Source organism: Peromyscus californicus, unplaced genomic scaffold (genome assembly GCF_007827085.1).
Source record: "Peromyscus californicus insignis strain IS unplaced genomic scaffold, ASM782708v3 Scaffold_15__1_contigs__length_86483966, whole genome shotgun sequence".
In the NCBI taxonomy this organism is placed as follows: domain Eukaryota; kingdom Metazoa; phylum Chordata; class Mammalia; order Rodentia; family Cricetidae; genus Peromyscus; species Peromyscus californicus.
In genome coordinates this window covers 59,327,631-59,347,376 of record NW_026294447.1, presented here as the reverse complement: position 1 = coordinate 59,347,376, position 19,746 = coordinate 59,327,631, and the positions used below count along the sequence as shown (strand labels likewise).

The window sequence follows — 19,746 nt, the reverse complement described above, 5'->3', positions numbered from 1 at the left end:
ATTTGCTTTGATGTATGTGTACCATGTATGTACCTTGTACTCTCAGAGGCTAGACAGCCATCTGATTCCTTGGAACTGTATTAATAGGTGGTTGTGAGCTGCCATGTGGGTGTTGGGAACTGAACCCGTGTCCTCTGGAAGAGCAGCAAGTGCTTTAAATTGCCGAGCTATCTCTCCAACCCCAAATATTTCTTCTTTTATTATATGAGCACTGAAAACTATTTTTCCCCGCTAAGGGCTTTGTCTCAGTTCTGCAAATTTGGATGTGAACTCACATGATCATTCAGCTCAAATGTTTTCTAATTTCTCTTGAGATTTATTCTTGAACCATACACTACTTCGAAATTTGTTATTTAATTTTCACGTATTTGGGGTTTTCTGTTTTTTTCTCACTATTTGATTTATAATCCCATTGCAGCTGGAACTCATACTTGGTGTGGTTCTGGTAAAATTCAATGCTCTGTGTTCATTGGTGCAGCACATGCATTTGAGGGAGTGTATGTTTTCCACGTTTGGGCCCTAATAGTGCTGAAATTGCTCCTGAAGTCATCTTATCTGATGTATCACTGTGGTTTCCTCAATCTTCTCCTACTTGCTGTTTTCGTCACTATGGTGGTCTGAATGAGAATGGCTTCCATAGGCTCTCATGTTTGAATGCTTGGTCCCCAGTTAGTGCTACTGTTTTGGGAAGGATTAGAAGGTGTGGCCTTGTTGGAGGAGGTGTGTCACTGACATTGAGCTTTGAGGCTTTGAAAGTCCACTTCAGGCCCTCTCTACTGCCTCCTGCCACCTCCAATTTGCTGATCAAGATGTAAGCTGTCTGTTGCTGCTCCAGCACCATGCCTGCCCATGTTCTGCCATGCTCTCTGACATGACGGCCACGGACTCACCCTCCGAAACTGTAACCAAACCCCTAATCAAATGCTTTCTTTTATAAGTTGCCTTGATCATGGTGTCTTCTCACAGCACTAGAACAGTGACTAAGACAATCGCATATATTATATATCACTCATTTACTTTAAACCTGTCTATCTGTATTGGAAACCTGTCAGTGGGACTGGAGAGATGGCCCACTTGCTGCTCTTCTAGAGGACTTGAGGTTCTTAGTACCCATATGGCATGGCATACCTGTATGTAACTTTAGCTGCAGTGGGGGCCTGATTCCCTCTTCTGGTCTCTGTGGGCACCAGGCACACACCAGGCAAAACACCATCCACACAGAATAGTAATAGTTAAAAATAACAAAAACCCATGTGTATTTATATTTTAATTTTGCTTGCCTATAGGAAGCACATTTTTTTCTTTTTCTTTTTTCCCTAAATTTCATGTGTATGTGGTGTACATGTGTGTATATATACATGTTTGTGTGTATGCACACACATGCAGGCACACAAGTAATGAGTGTGCCTGTGCCTGCAGAGGCCCTAGACTGATGCTGGGAATCATCCTTATCACTCTTCCACGGTATTTATGGAAGCAGGGTCTCTCAATCAAACCCAGAGCTCCCCAATATGATTGTTCTTACCAGCCAGCTTGTTTGGGGGCCCCTGTCTCCACCCTTTGAAGCTGGGATTACAGGCAGGCTATCACACCCACCCAGCATTTACATGAGCTCTGAGGAGCTGAATCTTGGCCTTACGCTTTCATGGCAAGTCCTTAACCATTGAGCCATCTGTCCAGCCCTTCTCTTGCCTTTTCAACCAATTCTCTCCATCTCGTTAGGGTGTCCCTCTCCAGTTAACATGTAAAGCATGTTTATATGATTGAACCTAGCTCTCTTTTTTTGCTTACTGTCATCCTGTATGCTCATTGTCCCTCTCTTCTTCCCTTCTTTTGGGTCCTTTTAGATATAATTTCAATTGATCTATTGATGTTAGGTGTTTGTGTTTGCATCTCTAGTGGTTTCTCTAAGCATTGGGTGATGCTCTCAGCTTACCAGGTTATGTTTACCGTTAACGTTGTGCTCAGAATGAGAAGTGTGTGAACGGCCACTGCCACTACAGTCGTATATATGACACCTATGTTATAATTCCGCCCATATGAGGCTGCAACTTTCACTTTAGTTGTTATATATATTTGCTAGTATATGTGAGTCATGGAAAAATAGTTTCTGCCGTTGTTCAGATATTTTGCATATCTACTGTTTTCTTTTCAAGAAATATTTATTTAATGTGTATGAGTATTTTGCCTGCAGGTGTGTCTGTGTACCACATGCATGCCTGTTGCCTGCAGAGGCCAGAAGACATTATTGGATCCCCTGGAATTGGAGTTATGGATGGTTGCAAATAGCCATGTGGAAGCTGGGAACTGAACATGGGTCCTGTGGACGAACAGCCAGTGCTCTTAACCACTGAGCCATATCACCAGCCTTGTGTCCACTGTTTTCAATCGTCCTGTTTTATCCTGGGTGAGCGTATTTCCCTTTAACGTGAAAAATGTCCTGTAGCCATTGTTAGTGCAGGTCTGAAGCTATATTTATCTCAGACCTTCACAGATGTATTCATGAATGCAGGTATCTGAGTATTCTAAGTTTGCCTCTGTTGTGATGAATGCCATGACCTAAAGCAACATGGAGGAGGAAAAGTTTCTTTGGCTTATATTTCCAGGTCACAGTCCATCAGGGAGGGAAGTCAAGACAGGAACTCAAGGCAGGAACCTGGAGGAGACCACACAGAAGAAAGCTGTTCCTTGGCTCAGTTACTGGCTCATGCTCAGTTAGCTTTCTTATGTAGCTCAGATCCACTTGCCTAGGGATGGTGCTGCCCACAGTAGGCTGCCCCTCCAATCATCAGCTAAGATAATGTCTCATAGACGTGGCCACAGGACGATCTGATGTGGCAATTCCTCATCTGAGGCTCCCCCTTCCCAGGTGACTCTAGGTTGTGTCAAGTTGACAATGAAAACTAAGCGGCACACTGGGTTAGCAGGTTTAAAATTCAGATTTTTAATGTTTTAAATTCAGAATTTCGGAGCTGTTCTGGCCTTTCACAAGGCTAGGCTGAAGGTCACGTGGTTGGCTGTTTGTATGCTGTGTTTCACTTTCCCCTCACAGCTTTCATGGTTTTCTCTTTGTCTTTCAACTGCTGGTTGATTTGTTGGGATCATCATTTGGGGGCTGAGGAGCCCTATTAACTGTAAAGTCTTTTTCCTTATATTTTTCAGGTCGAATAATTTCTCTTGGAAGTATTTTCAAGTTCAACCAAGTCTTTCCTACATCATATCCATTATGCCACTATGCCTAGTTCATTTCCTACGTAGTTTTTAAAAGAATTCATTAAATTTTTGATTTTGTGTATATGTGTATTTGAATGTGGTTGTACACATACAGCCAGCCACAGCACTCGGGTGGAGGTCAGAGGACAACCTTGGGGGCCCATCCTCGTCTTCCACTTGTTGAAGACATGGTCTGTGTGTCGTTAACCATTGCATTTGTCAGGTGAGTTTGCTTGTGAGATTCTGGGCTTTTCTTGTCTCTGCTATAAGAAAACTGGGGTCACAGGGGTACGCTGCCACGTCCAGCTTTATGTGGCTTCTGGGGACTGAGACTCGGTCTCTCACTCACACATCAAGTGCCTTATTCAACTGAACTGTCTCTCCCAGCTCAATACTGGAAGTTTTAGAGGAGTATTAGGCCTGAAGCAGAGTCCAGAGGAAGGCTCAGGTATTTCCCATCAACTTCCTGGCGCCCTTGAATGCTTAACCTCCCCCATTATCAACATCTTTCACTGAGGTGGTTACTTTGTGGTGACTGATGACTCTCATTGACACACTTCCTCAGTTCAAACCCATTGCTTACGTGAGAGCTGCCTTTTGGCAGGGCTCCCCCTGTGGGTTGACAAATGTTTATGGACAACTATCAAATGTTATAGTGTTGTACATTTTATTTGACATTCCAGAATTTCCCTTTATGGTTCTACTTATCTGTAGATACCTCCTGTCATTACAAGCATACAGAGAACATTTTCATCTCTGACAATGCTTTTGGATCTCTGTAATTTAAACATTTGCATTGTTTGGGAATTCTTCTTCATCTAGTGTGTTTTCTATTGTGGATAGATCACATTTTCAGTTTCTTTTAGGTTAGTAATCTTAAATTGTGTCTTGAATATTGGGAATGCCATCTGGATTTTGTTATATTTCTCTGAAGAATGTTAATTTTGTAAAACAAACAAACAAACAAACAAACAGACAAACAAACAAACAAACAAACAAAACAACCCCCCCCCCCCAGAATAGTATTTGTATTATTTGTTTGTACTTAAATTGAGTTTTGAAGCAGCTAAAACTCTTAGGTCAGTCCAGTTTTTCTAGCTTTAATCTCTTTGACTTCATCTCCCACATGAAGCTTAGGTTTCAGGTAGAGAATTTGGGGCGCCTCCCTAGTTCTCTTTTTCAGAATTATATCCTCACTCTCCAGTATCTCCAGTTGCTTTAAGCTCTGTTCCTAGGTTCTTCAGGCCAGAAAATCCACAAATTTTCCTTTAGCTATTTAGCTACTTGTCTGGCCATGGCTAACATGCCTTTCAGAGCATCACAGTTTTGTCTCATGCCATTTTGTTTTCGCTCTGTTTCCATTGAAGTCTTGGTTTCCATTTTTCCCCAGGGCTCATGCTTGTTGGGCTTCTTTTTTTTTTTTTTGGAGGTGGGTGAGACAGAGTCTCTCTATGTAGCCATGGCTGTCCTGAAACTTGTCACTCTGCAGACCAGGCTGGCCTTGAACTTGCAGATCCACTGCCTCTGCCTCCGAGTGCTGGGATTAAAGGCGTGCGCCACCATGCCTAATCTCATAGTTGTTTTCTACAGCATGGGTAGGTCCAAGAACTTATTGCTCATGACAGGACAGTGCCTCCCCATCTCCTTAAGGTTTAACTCAGTTTGATTTTAAGCAACTTGCATGGGACATGATGTCTTCTTAAAAATAAGATCTGAACTTCCCTTGAATCACTGTCAAAGTAAACCAAGACTCAAGATGGTATCAGCCCTATTTCATTAAGTCCTGGCTCACTTTTAATTGCATAAGGAGGATACAATCTTTTCTTCATTTACAACATGTTCTGTTGCTTTGTGTTCTACTGCATATGGGCATGGCCCATATCATAAAATGCTTTTGAGAAAGACGCTTTTAAATGTCTCCATAACATTTTGTTATATGGGTACAAACTAATTAACTTAGTTATTGTAAATTCATGTTTTTTGTTTTTTTGTTTTGCCAGTACCAGGTACTTTCCCATAAGACATCTTTGCATATAAGTCTTTGACTGTAGAAGAAATCCCTCTAACTGCTCCAGCCTGAACCGATTTGCTGGACTGATTGTTGCTTTCTGTGTCTCGGTCATGTTGGCTTTTGGAGAACTCTCTCTGCTCAAACTGTTGTGATGTATGCTAACCAAGAGCTAATTGTGCATGTTCCTGTGGTAGTTAATCTTGACTGTCAAGTTGATTAGGTTGAGAAACGCCTAGGAGATTAGCCAGGCATACCTCTGGGTATATCTGCCGAGGAGTCTCAGAGAAAAATACATTATCAGGGCCCTGACTTAATGAATGGATTAATCCCTTGATGGAGCCATAAAATTATGGCACTATTGGGAAGTGGAAAGGAGAAGGAGACAGGGTTGTGTTGGAGGAAGTAGCTCACTGGGGATGTGGCCTTGGGGGCTGTCTTGCCCCGGGCCCCTCCCTGATAGTGTTCTACTTGGGGGCCATGGTGGGTGTTGCTCTGCTTCATCTCTGAAAGCATTTTGCTACAGCTCCACCAAAGTGACAATGTAGATCCCAAACCCGTTTATGCTGCTGTTATTGTGATGTGATCAGAATACTAAGTTACCAATTAGGAGTCAGAAGAGGAAAAGTTAAGTTGAATGCTTAGGAAAGACTCAATAAAGTGAAATGAAAATAAAATCGCTGTGAGATTAGCTGACTGGCCAGACAACTGTGAAAATGAAATGGAAACTGTAGAAGTCTATTACTTATTTATTTACATGTGCTCATGTGTGGGCATGCAAAGGTGAGCATGAGCACATGCCACAGCATGAATGTGGAGGTCAAAGGACAATTCTGGGGAGTTAGTTCTCACCTTCCACTGTGTGGGTTCTGAGGATTGCACTCAGGTCGTCAGATTTCCTGCAAGCGCCTTTACACACTTTACACACTTCCCCCATCTCACTGGCCCAAGAAGCCTACTTTGAGATTGACATCGTTAAGTGGTGCTCCATCTGACTGAAACCAACTCAAAGTGAAGCACACGTTTCTGGCGTGGTTGGTCGAAGAATGTCACTGAGTTCTCATAGAAGGGTCTAGGGAGACTTAATCCTTCACTGTAAGATGGCTGGGAGAGAATTTATATGTTTATATTGCAAATTTTAGACAACTGCTTTTGGGTATTTTGTGACCATTTTGAGGCTTTCCAATTTAACTGACCTTTCATTGAATTGACCAGGTTGTCCCAACGGCTGATCCCAAAATTGTGAGAAAAAAGAAACTCCGTTTCCCCCTCTGTGTAGAGTCCTAGTAACACAATTATCGAGTATTTTTTGAGACCATTAATCCCCATTATCTAATTTCACATTTTAATTGTGTTTCCGCAGGATAGATGCTGAGAAACATAATCACTGTGCAGTTTTAAAGCTATCAATCCATATTACCTCATTTCCCACTGGAGCATTTGTACCATATTGTGCTGTTTCTTAACTTTTTTTTTTTTTTTTTTGGTTTTTCGAGACAGGGTTTCTCTGTGTAGCTTTGCGCCTTTTTCCTGGAACTCACTTGGTAGCCCAGGCTGGCCTCGAACTCACAGAGATCCGCCTGGCTCTGCCTCCCGAGTGCTGGGATTAAAGGCGTGCGCCACCACCGCCCGGCTGTTTCTTAACTTTTACAATGAACATTCAAGTTGCTATCTTTTCTCTGGCTTCAGTTGGCAATCACAGAGTGGTGGCCAGGGCCATCAGCCTGCAACTTCTTGGAAAAGGCCCCAGGATTATCCTCCGCTCCAATGAAGCAGAATCCTGTTCCCTCTTCTGCCCATGATGGATTTTTGTGAACCTCAAAAGAAAATCCTAACCACAATGGCATTGGGGCTGTTTGCCAAATGCAGCCCAGGCCCTTCTATCACTTTATAATTTTCAGGTAATTATATATTTGTTTGACGCCAGGAGGTGCCATAGGAGTCATTTATTAAACCTTTCTTCTCACAGCTTGAGTCCTGGGGTGGGGATGAAGACTGATCTTGGCTACTAAGGCTTCATAGCTTCTCAGTTGAGCTCAGAACTTGAGTCTCAGCTCCATCTAATCCGGTTGGTTCTTTGATCTATACCACATTGTGTCTGATTGCGGAGGGACGCGACGCTAGGCGAGTTCGGTCATATCAAGGGACTGTCCGCAGGATATAAGATCAGGTCTATTGGATGAGCTAACACTTGCTTACAAGCGCCAGATACCGTTGGAAGTGCTTATGGGGATTGCGTTACCTTATTATCTCAAGTAAACTTCATAATTATCTCAAGCAAATGTCATAATGGCTCTCTGCGGCTGTTCAACAGATAGGAGCACTGAGTGTGGAGCCATGCCTGCAGTTTACAGATGTAGTGGAGTGAGGATTTGAGTGCAGTCTCAGTCCCCAGCCTGGATTCCTGTAATCCCTGCTAACTTCCTCTCTGCATGGTGAGAGAAAGAGAGTGACACTTATTTGATATCTGTACTCGAGGCAGGTGTTTCCAGATGTTTTACATAGTTAAAATGATGCAAAGGATTTACATTTACACTGTCTCATTTTAGATTTGAGAGGGTAAGTATCAGATAAGTTAAATGACCTGCCTAAGGGCATCGCTGGGCAAAGACAGAAATCAAGCAAAGACTGGACTGATTCTGAACCTGGCCCTGGCTGCTGCTTTGCCCTACAGATCAGGGGTGCCCGATGTCTGGCTGCACGCTGACATCACCCACACAGGGTTAAAACATGTATGGACAGAGTTTACAGTTCAATTGGTAGAGTGTTTGCCTGGCATGCTGGAGGACCTGGGTTCAATCTTCAGCCCACATAAACCTGGATGTGATGTACACACCTTTATGCCTATGCTTAGGAGGTAGAGGCAGGGGGATCAGAAATTCAAGGTCATCCTCAGTTATATAGGAAGGTGGAAGCTAGTCTGGGATACATGGAACCCTGTCTCAGAAAACTAAAACATTTAGGATCTGCTTCCAGAGTTTCTGATTTAACTGCAGCTTAGCTGTATGAGTGGGATGTGAGTGTGCATGTGTGTGCGTGTGTATGTATGTGTGTGTGTCAGTTTGCTCCTTTCACCATGTGGGTTCTAGGAGTCAAGTTCAAGCCACCAGGCCTGGTGGCAATCACCTTTACCCCTGACCCATCACACCAGCCATCCTTGGGTTCTAAGATGCAATGCAGGAAGCCTCCCATTTTGAAGTGTCCAAACTTTGGTCATTCAGCACCTTTTAGTTTCTTTTTGCACACGTGAGACTAGGTGGCAAGTCACATGGGTGAAAGGTGTACCTTTAGCACTCACTTAGTTTGATAGAGCTGTGTGACAAAGTGCCTAGACTGGGTGACTTAGGAAGACAATTTTATTTTCTCAGAATTCTGGGGTTTGAAGTCTGGAGTTGAGGTGCATACACGGTTGTATTCCCTCTGGATTCAGGGAGAGTACTTCCTTGCCTCTTTCTAGCTCTTGGTGCTCTTTAGTGACCCTTGGCACTTCCTGAGTCCTGGCTCCGAGACTCTAGTCTCTGCCTCCATCAGCATGGGGACATCTTTCTCTGTCTGAGTCTGGGAGTCTTTCTGCTCTGTCTATGAGGACTCCGGTCATTGGAATGAGGACCCAGCCTAACCTACCGTGACTTCATTTTATCTGATTTCATCTGTACCAACATTATTGTCAAATAGAGCCGAGTTCATGGACATGCATTTTAGGGGACACTATTTGATGTAACAAAACCAGAAAATTAAGTAATATTGAAAATTTGAAGACTACATGAGTCTATTGAGAGCAAAGATGAACTTTTCTTTTGGCACTAACAGAAATTCAACTGGGCCGTGCGATGGCACTGTCTCTGACCCTAGCCCTCAAGAAGAAGAGATAGAGTGATTGCTGGGAGCTAAGGTCCAGCCTGGTCTATGTAGTGATTTCTAGGCAAGCCAGAGCTAAATAATAAGAGACTGTCTCAAACAACAACAATAACAGCAATTTAATTGTACAAAAGAAGGTGTTTCCTTACAGTGTTTCCATATATAACTATAACATTCTCTGATCGCATCCATGTTCTATGCCTGTCTTAGTTAGGATTTCAATTGCCAGGGAGACACCATGACCACAGCAACTCTTATAAAAGAAAACATTTAATTTGGACTGGCTTGTGATTTCAGAGGTTCAGTCCATTATCATCGTGGTGGGAAATATGGAGGCATGCAGGCAGACATGGTGTTGGAGAAGGAGCTGCAAGTTCTACATCTTGATTTGCAGGCAACAGGAAGTGAACTGTGACACTGGGCATAGCTTGAGCCTAGGAGACTTCAAAACCTACCCCCCAAGTGACACACATACTCCAACAAGGCCGCAGCTCCTAATAGTGTCACTCCCTTTGGGGGCCATTTTCTTTCAAACCACCACAATGTCGCCTCCTTCCCCTCCCCGCCCTCCCCTCCTTCCACATCCACAATGGTCCCCTGTTAGCTCATACATCCTGCCAGCCCCTAGATTCATATGAGAGAAAACAGAGTTTTTGATTTTGTGAGTTAGACTTATTTCTCTTAAGACAATGATCTCTACCCATTTTCCTACAGGTGACATAATTTCATTCATTTTTATGGCTGACTAAAACTCTACTGTGTATATATCACATTTTCTTTACCCATTCATCCATTAGCAGAGACTAGATTGCTTCCATCACCTGGCTATTGTGAATACAGCCACAACAAACACAAAAGTGCAGGCGTCTCTTCAGTAATTAGACTTTGTTTATTTTGGGATGTACCCAGAAGATATTGTCTAATTCAAAAAACTTACTTTAAATGTATTAAATACCCGAGGGCCCCCAGCAAAAGTGTACCTGTGCCACTACATTTTAGAAAGATCTGTGTATGCCAGTCTTCTTTTTCTCTAGGTTCCTTTGGTACGTTCAGGGGTAAAGGAATGCCACATGGGTGGCAAGAAATCTCTTGGTCTAGATCACATACCAACTGCCCAAAAAACTGCAGAAAAGTGTGGGCTTCCCAAGGAGACTTCTGAAGGGAAAATGGGTTCCCATCTCCTTGTTCTGTAAGCTTGCAAGACCAGTTTTTAGAGACGTGGAGGACATCACTGGTCCACCCACGTCATTTAAGTACAGCTTATGAGGTTTTGTGCATCAAAACAGTGGAGATTGGGGGCTTTGCCCTGGAACCATTGTTTTAGTCAAATGTTTGTTTTCTATAATGGAAACTTGACAGCAGTTTGAAGGTCACTAAACTCCCAACAATCTGATCCTTAAGGGAGATTTATGTGTTGAACTGCATGGCCACTTGTCAACACATACGTCTTGTTTTCCGCATAGCTTGGAAATATCGACTTAGCACAGAGGACACCATTCCTTCCTTGTGTTGAGAAGGCCAGCCACCCAAGTCTTCTGACCTCTCCTTGATCTCCAGTTTTAGTGTCTTGACTTTTGATAAGCTAGTAGTTATCAGCTTGAAAAGGGCCATGCAGGATTTCATTGAAAACAGAACAAAACTGGCCACTGTTGAGGAGTAGGGAGATGAGTCAATGGGTAAGAGCACATGCTAGGCAAGCAAGGGACCTGAGTTTGAATCCCCAGGACCCATGTAGAAGCTAGGCATGGCCACATTGGCTTGTAACCCCATTGTTAGGGGGTAGAGACAGGTGGGTCCCAGGAACTCACTGGCCAGCCAGCTAACTAAAGCAGTGAACTCCAAGTTCGGTGGGTGATTCTGTCTCAAAAATAAGGTGGAGAATGGTAGAGAAGGACACCCTATAATCCTGTATGCACTTGGGTGTACATGTACACATGGCACACACAAACACAGACACACATGCATATATACACATCAAACACACACACTACACACACATCGCACATACACAAGCACACACACATCACACACGCACACATCTCACACATTACACACACACACACCACACACACATCTCACACATCACACACAACACACATATCTCTCACACATACACATACATCACACACACACACATGCACACATGTGCACATACACACACACACACACACACATCACACCATTCAGTCTCTTACCTGCTGACCATTCTCCCCACTCCTCAGCATTCTCATCAAGCCACTACCCCCAATCCCAGCATCAGGCCATCTGAACCAGTCTTTGAATGTGGCTTATTCTGCCCTGGACAGTGTGATGTAGACACACACAACTCACCGTTTAGAGAGCCACCGGGTCAATACAGTAATTGGTGTAGTAGCCGGGACTCTTCTTTTTTACAGAGAGAGCTCTGTGAGTCTACAAAGTCTCAATAACAACATTTAGGCAGTCTCTTAAACAGCCAACCTCTGTTTGCACTTAGAGAGAACCCCTGGCCTTTCTGTCTCAATTTTACCGTCCTTAAAAAGGTTATGACTGAAGTAAGCGTGCTACGCCGGTCCTTAGGCAAGAATGAAAGGCAAGTTGACAACCTATTTCTCCGTAAGTGCCCCAGAATCAAATTTCCCAAGGTTTGTCAGATGATGTCATTGCAAAGTCTTCTGCTAGGCGTGCAAGGCTGCAGAAAGATGAGGGCTGGCTCGTGTGTTTATGAACTGGGTCCCGATGAGGACTCTGGCAGTGACAGCAGGGGAGGTGGGAGATGCGTTGCCATGGCTTGCAAGCCTGCTTTCCAGTTAATGTGCATTATTAAGAGTGTCACAAATCCCTAATAAGCTACAATTTATTGTGGAGTTCTAAATTGCTTACCCATTTAAGCATGACATGGTGCTGGTGAGGTCTTTTTCTGTGGTCCCCTAAGTCATGGAACAAACACCTGTTCACTCCATAGAGAAGGGATTAACCAGCGCAATACATAATAAAGTAAACCCTACAAAAGAAGTGTGCATGGCTGTTCATTTAGTGAGGCTATTAAGACCAAGCTGATGAGCTGGAGAACTGAGACATCTTCTGTCTGACAAAGGACAGCAGCACAACATTGAACCCATCAAGTGCGAAGTGGTCAGGAAATAAGTGTGGACTTGAAGTTTGTTTGAATTTGGCTCTCTCTAATCAATGAGGCTGCTCTCTGAGCAGTGGAATTGATGAATACCCAAATCCTGGCATCTGCAGAAACAGTCTTCTTGAAGTCCTCAGATGTGTCCTGAGGCAGCCTCTTGAACATCAGTGTATCCCAAGTGATCCCTGGTCACAGCTGGAATCATCTGGAAAGGCCATCTCCCTCTGCTCTGGCTCTGGACAGACTCAGGACAACAGTACCTGCTTTGAGAGCAGAAGGGCCAAGTGGGAGATGCCAGTGTTCATGGGCATCTGGCCCTTCGTTGCAGACCATGTTAAGGGACATCTCCTGAGTTACAATTCACTTGTCTCGGATAAACACACTGACTGGGTCAGACCCTCTGATCCTGAAGACAAATGGCGGCTAAACACAGGGAAAGCTGGCGAGGCTGAATTAAGAGTTGGGTGTGGGGGTCTTGGCGTTTATGTCTCCTGTTCCACCCCTGGGCCTTTGCCTGCTGGGAGTTTTAGGCAAGGATTTCCCAGTTTGCTCTTTTGTCTACTTGGATGGGAGTAAGAAGAACAGGGTGGGGATTGTGCTGGTTTTCTCCAGTTCATCTTGGCAGAGAGCCCTGTGGCTGATCTTGAGGCCCAGGTCTTCTCTCTGGTCCACTTCTTGGGTCTAGCTATGAGCAGTAAGATGCTAACTTCTGTCACAGGTAAAAATGGTACTCAGGACTGGACTCCATCCTTTTGATGGGCCTGGATGTGCTAACTCTGGCTTTAGTGACACCAAGATGTCAAGTCAGAGGGTTTGCAAAAGCAACATGCACATGGCTTGTGAAGCGCTGCGCTTCTGAACACAGATGCATGCCTCAAGGTGTGCAGACTCAGGTGGACATTCACTGCAGAAGCTCTGCCTCATCCATCACTGGCTCTTTGATGCTGTGGGATCAGCGGGCACTTTGGCTGAGACCTAGGTTTCATACCAGATTCTCCTCATTGCTTCTAACTCCAGAAAATTATTTGACATCTCTGTGCTTTAAGCTCCTAAATGTGAAGTAGGTGTGGCAGCAAACACACAAAGAACCAAGGCAGTTAACACATGAACCACCCAGAAGGTTCTGGCACACACTTCAAAACCATGACCTTCACTGTCACCACTATAAAATATACAGTGTCTCAAACGCCTGGCCTTCTTGACTCTAACCATCTCCTGTAGTTTCTGAAAACACTCTGGGACAAAGAGCTGGATGAGGGTGCAGCAGCAGAGCGAAGAAGAGACAGACTCTGCAAACTAAATCCCACCAGGCTGGGGAGACGGCTCAGCACACACGTGTACCTAGCCCCACAAGCCTGATGGTCTGAGCTCAATCCCTGGAAACCACATAAAAACCAAAAGGCTGGACATGTGGCATGCTTCTGGAATCCCTGATCTCCCACAGTGAGATGGGAGGTGAAGACAGGAGAATTGCCTGGGAACTCAGGGGCCAGCTAGCCTGGAGTAGACACTGCAGTTGCAGACGTAAAGGGAGATCAACCTGCCTCAAGAAGACACAAGGTGAAAACTGACTCCCAAAGTCATCCGTTGATCCCTAAAGGTACATTGTGGTATGCCCATGCTTACACACACACACACACACACACACACACACACACACACACACACACACACGCTTACACATGCAAGTACTAAAATAAAATCTCACAACCCCCTGTGCCCATCGGCAGCAGAGTCTCCAGACCTCCCCAAGTCCCTTCAACTCTATAACAAGAATATTGTGTCTACAGGGACCTGCAGTCCCTTTGAGAAGGAGCAGGGCACAGACACAAGTTAAGTGCATTCAAATGTAAACAGCATTACAAAGAAAACAGAGTTTCCATCCCAAGCCTTAGGGAAACAACTGGCAATCGGTGAACCAGAATCAGGGGTCATAACAAGACAGGAAAGAAACTAACACACACCAGGGGCTCGCTGGGCTCTCAAGGAACCCATCCTTAACTCCTGCGGGATTTGAGCCCAGCTACCTGTAGAAATGTTTCCTGGAAACTAGAAGTTCTGTGTCTCCACCAGCCAGATTGAGATGTGGGAGAAGTGGCATGTGTGGCGTTGGCCCTCAGTATAGGGAGATCATGATAGTTTGTGGAGAGATTAAAGTTGAGGTACCAGCCACAGTAGGTCAGCATCCATCTGTGCATTACATACATGTCTCCCAGAAGCCACAGACTATGGGAAACTGAACAGAGATGCTTGGGGGAGGTACCATCTCCTTTTGCTCATGATGGTGATCTCAGGTAGAATTTTGACCTCCTTTCTCTTGGCTTCCATCATCTCTCCTCCTTGACTGCAGAGTGGCCAAACAGACACTCGGTGAGCATTTTGGTTTATACCGTTAGAGGACGAGTATCCTAAAGATGGGTCCCAGCCCTGACTGGATGCTTGCTTGATACTGCTACTATCTGAGGCATTGAGGGGTTTGGCTTCTTGTCTCTGGTGATGGGGAAATGTCTTCCAGAATGGACGCAAGGGCAAACTGGTTCCTTGCCGTCTTCTTTTTTTGCTTCATTTTTGTTTGTGACTGTGGATTCTGTGGTCACATCAAGAGTAGCCTTGGGCCGGGCGGTGGTGGCGCACGCCTTTAATCCCAGCACTCGGGAGGCAGAGCCAGGCAGATCTCTGTGAGTTCGAAGCCAGCCTGGGCTACCAAGTGAGTTTCAGGAAAGGCGCAAAGCTACACAGAGAAACCCTGTCTCGAAAAAACAAAAACAAACAAACAAAAAAAAAAAAAGAGTAGCCTTGGGAGTTTGGCAAAGGCTCTGATGCCCTGGCTATCCCCCATTCCTGAGCAGCGTGGCCTGAGGTCCTGTACATTATCATCGACCGGCCTTTCTCCGGGCCTTCTTAGCTATTTGCATCTTCCCCAAGCTAGTGTAGTTTAACAGTGGGGATGACCTGCGCCAGCACAGGGAGAGAGGTCCCCCCCATAGCACCCGAGATCTACAGTCACTTTGTGGGATGAAAGTGACAACAAGGGGCTGGGGAGGTAGCTCCCTTAAAAGCATGGGCCACTGTGCCCAGCTTTTTACCCCAGTGCTGGGGAGGCAGAGACAGGAGGGTCTCTGGGACTCACTGGCCAGTCAGCCTAGCCAAATCAGTGAATTCTAAGTCAATGAGAGATCCGGTCTCACAAAACAAGGTGGACAGTATTCTGAGGAAGGAAATCCAAGACTCCTCTTTGGTCTCCCTGTGCAGTTACACATGTGCACACACACACACACACACACACACACACACACACACACACACACACACCACCCCAAGGATCTTGCATTCGCCCTGAGGCAGACAAAGAATTTTGCAGTGAGCGTCTATCCAGCTAAACATGAAGGGAGAAGCAAGACCCAGGCTAAGGAGTTGACCCAGGTCACGGGATGAACACTGATTTCAGGGTTTTCTGTTCCCAACCTTGTGTTCTGGGGAAGGGTGAGAGCTGAGATCAGTGAGGTTCAGCAGCAAGCCAGCACCGTAGGACTGCTGTTCCCTGACCCCTGACAAATGGATGCATTCATTACACCAAAGACTGGAAGCATAAAATGCGATACATACTTAAGGAACTATGCACACAACTAGGTTTATTTTTCTTATCTGATTTTTTTCTGGTGAGTGTGAGAACACTGTTGAATACTTGGCGGCTGCCTTTCCATACTTGAGTTGTTTGTCATTTCTGGGGCTGCTGTTGCTGCTAAGATTTCCCTTTGGGGAGGAATTTACAGGCACATGTTGACCCAGCTGAATGGGAACGGGGAACAGCAGGGGTTTTGTGAACAGAGACCATCATGGGCTGCAGAGCATGGATTCTTTTTGTCCTCTTGACAAGCTGCTCCTGGCAGTGTCCTGCTGGACATTTATGGCATCGTCTGGTGGGTCATTTAATGTACTACAACCCATAAAGGAACTCAGGTCCCCTTCAGCCCGAGCTTGAAATCAGCCTGCTTTTCCTTTCTGCTAGTGTCTGTTTCATTGTAGACATTTCAGGAAGGTTGGTTCTTGGTAGCAACAGTTGCTAGGTAAGGTGTGACTGCCTCCAGAGCCAGCAGAGAGGGTGGGAAGGTGAGATGGAATGAGGACCGGACAGATGGGACAGGTAAGGGGCCTGTGATAAAGGGGTGAGGCTGCATAGTGGCCACCGTGTCCTACCTGCCCCTGCTGAGGTCTTCTGCTCTAAGTGATGTTCCCTTCAGGTTCCCTTTCTCCAAAAAAACTAAATACTGCCTCCACCAGGATCACATGTGAACTGACTGGCAACATGTTTTGGACATCTCTGCCTCCGAGGGACCCAGGAGCTCGGGGAATTATGGGCCAAGCAGGTGCTATTGATAGTCCACAAACCCACTGCAGTGCTGGTAGCGTTGGAGCCTTTACAATCACCTTGACTGCTGCTAGTATCTTGGGGGATACTATGGTCCCAGAGGTCAGCTGCTGTTTGCATGGTGGGCTTTCAGGTCTTTCCTGGCCATAGATACTACTATCACAGCCTCCCAGCTGCTGAATTCCAAGTTGCATCTCAAGAATAGTCCCGATGGCACATTTTCTTGTCTTCCCAATTCTGCAGTCTTACTTCCCCATGGCTTCTCTGGGTACCTCTGTAAGAGCTTACAGGCTTGCTTTTGCATTTGCATGTGGTCAGCATGTGAGGCCCCTTCCTGAGGCTCCAGAAGGCAAGGTTTGCTGCCTGGAGGAAGGGGGCTTGGCAGAGACTGCAGAGAGGAGCTGCTTGGCTTGTTTTTAGAAGGGTGAGTTCTCCAGGGGAAGGGTGATGTCCTCCTCAAGACAGAGGCAGTAAAGTGGGAAAATTAGGATCAGTCTACAAGGCAAGCATGGGAGAAACTGGAAGCAGAGAGGAAAACTGGGAGGCAGGGAAAGGTTGGGGTCTTACTGTAGGTAGTGGACTTCCTTTTTCTGAGATTGGGATCCCTGGCAGGTTTAGGAGACAGGCAGATTGGAGCCTGGCAAGAGATGTGGGGTAGTGTGGAGATGGGATGGGAGCCTGGGAGGAGTAGGTGAGCCATGAACTTCAAGAAGAGAGGAAAAATGTCAAGGGCCTGCGGCCACCTGTTAGTGAGTAGAGGCACCCTAGGGAGGGATGCGTGGGCCAAGCCTTGTCTAGACATCTAGATCAGCGTTCAGCTTTTACATGAAGGCCATCTTGACCTTTGGTGCAAGCAGAGTGCTGAAGGACCAGTTTGGAGTGCGACAGTCCCTAGAGCAGGTGCAGTAGGAGTCCATTCATGTGAAGCTCCCTGAGACAGAAAGCAGAGTGACTGATGACTCCCATGGCAAGGAGGGACACAGGGTGTTCCTGTTAAGTGGGGACAGAGTTTACACGTTTAGAAGATGAGCTTGGATGGATGAGGGTGACAGGTGCCTGATAATCTGAGTACCACTGAGCTGTGAATCTGAGTGCCACTGAGCTGTGAATTCACTTAAAAATGTTTAAGATGCCAAATTTTGTGTTGTGTATGTGTTAACATGGTAAAAGAGAAAGAGAAGTCTTCTTAACTGAGTGTAGTTGGAGCGCGGTCATTGCCTCCTGGGAGGGAACTAGGCACACAGTTTTTGCAACTGCCTGCAAAGTCTAACTTGATCTCTAGTTGGAGCCCGGCTTCCAGGGTTCCAGGCTCCGGCTTTTTACCTATTATTTGGGCTGTTCCAAGTACAGGGCTTAGGAGTGTGTGTGGGTCTTCCTTTCCATTTTCAGCAGGCTCCCAAAGTGCCTCCTCAGGGCTCCTGATCTGAAGAACCTTCTCTACCATTGCCCATGGCCGTTGTCAAGGGAGTACACAAGGTGGACATCACAGCCCTTGCCGGCCCAGTTGTCTGGTTCCTTTTGCACGTGCTTGTATGAGTGAAGGCTGCTGTTTCTGAATGGAAACTCAGGAGATCCTACCCTCTCCCGAGGCTCAATAGCAATTTATGGTTGCTGGAAGAGGGAGGGATGCTTTCTTGAGTGGTATAGCCATTGATAAGGTAAGGCAGCCATGCTTCTGTCAACATCCCATTCCCCAATAACCTTCTACTCCTGTGAGAAGCCCTAATTAAACTTACTGGGTCACACACACTGAAAAACAGACATGAAACAGTGGAAGGAGGCCACCTGGGAAGAAGGACTTTAGCAGGAGGAAGGAGGGAGCAAGAAGACACTGGGGATGGGGGGTGAGTGTGGTCATATGCACATACAAAAGCATCGTTATAAAACTCCTTGGGTATAATTAATACATGCTAATAAGAAAGCAACTGTGCTTTAAGTGAAAGGGAAATTTGTGGGACATGAAAATAAGCCTTGCCTTCCTGATTCCTGGCTGGTGTGTTTGCAACGCCTCTGCCCTTAGCTGGCATCTGACCTTTAGAGCTCACTTCTGCCTGCCTCTTGGCCTTCCTGGGGCTGGCAGTGAGCTCTACACAGGCTACTTCGCACAACTGCTGCTGCCATGTTCCAGCACACACGCTCTGAACTTTCCCCTCTTCCCTCTGCCCATACTCATCATTTTCAGGAACTCTGTGTTGTAAGCTGAATGTAGCAGACTGTAGTCACAGGGCCAAGCCCCTCCCACGCCCTGGCTTTGTAAATAAAGTTTTATTGGGACACAGCCAGGCACACTCATCTCCGTATCATCTATGGCTGCCTTTGATAGCACAGCAGGGTTGAGTGGTTGCCACAGAGGCCACGTGACCTGCAAAGGCAGAAATATTTACTGTCTGTCTCTTACAGGAAAGGTTGCCAATACCCTTGCTGTGAGAGGTGCTGGCATGTTTAATTCTTTGAGGAGTAGAGTACAGAATTGCGTTTTCTTTTTTCTTTTATTCCAACACACTAGAAGAAGGAAAGAAAGTATCTATAAAGCATCCTGTGACAGGCATGAGACCACCCTGTGCAGCAGCCTCTGAGTTTATATTGACGTTTAATGAGTTCCTCTTCTCAGGTCAGTGACATCTAGGAGAGGATCTAGAATGAGACACTAATACATCCTCTCAGATTTCCTGTATTTGGGCCTGGTGAGATGGCAAAGCACATTAAAGTGCCTGCTAATAGGCCTGGCAACCTGAGCTCAGTCCCCCAGAACCCAGAGTGGAAAGGCAGAATCAGCTCCACAAAGATGTCCTCTGATCTCTGTACGTAGGCCGTGACATGTGCATGTCTGCTCTTGTACATGCGTGTGTGCAAGCTCTCTCTCTCTCTCTCTCTCTCTCTCTCTCTCTCTCTCTCTCTCTCTCTCTCTCTCTCTCACACACACACACACACACACACACACACAAAGTACACATAGAACCACCGAACCCCATTTCTCCCGTTTTGCCTGCATCACTAAAAGTTGGTTTGTTTGTACACATACACACACTGAAGGAGATGATTTTCTGTTTGGGAAATTTTCTGTTAGGAAAGTCTCCCTAAATGCAGTCTTTACATGTATTCGGGGTCCTTAGTTATATAAATTTTGCCTTATTCTGGTTTAATTCAACTCAAATTGACATTATGAACATGGAGTATCACTGAGAA

The 19,746-nt window shown here is 45.6% G+C and overlaps 1 long non-coding RNA gene across 1 annotated transcript in view; it reads left to right on the top strand.

The window, feature by feature from the left end:
* The window catches only part of LOC128110943 (uncharacterized), a 343,357-nt gene that overhangs the window by 23,994 nt on the left and 299,617 nt on the right, over positions 1-19,746 (top strand). The window lies entirely within an intron of this gene.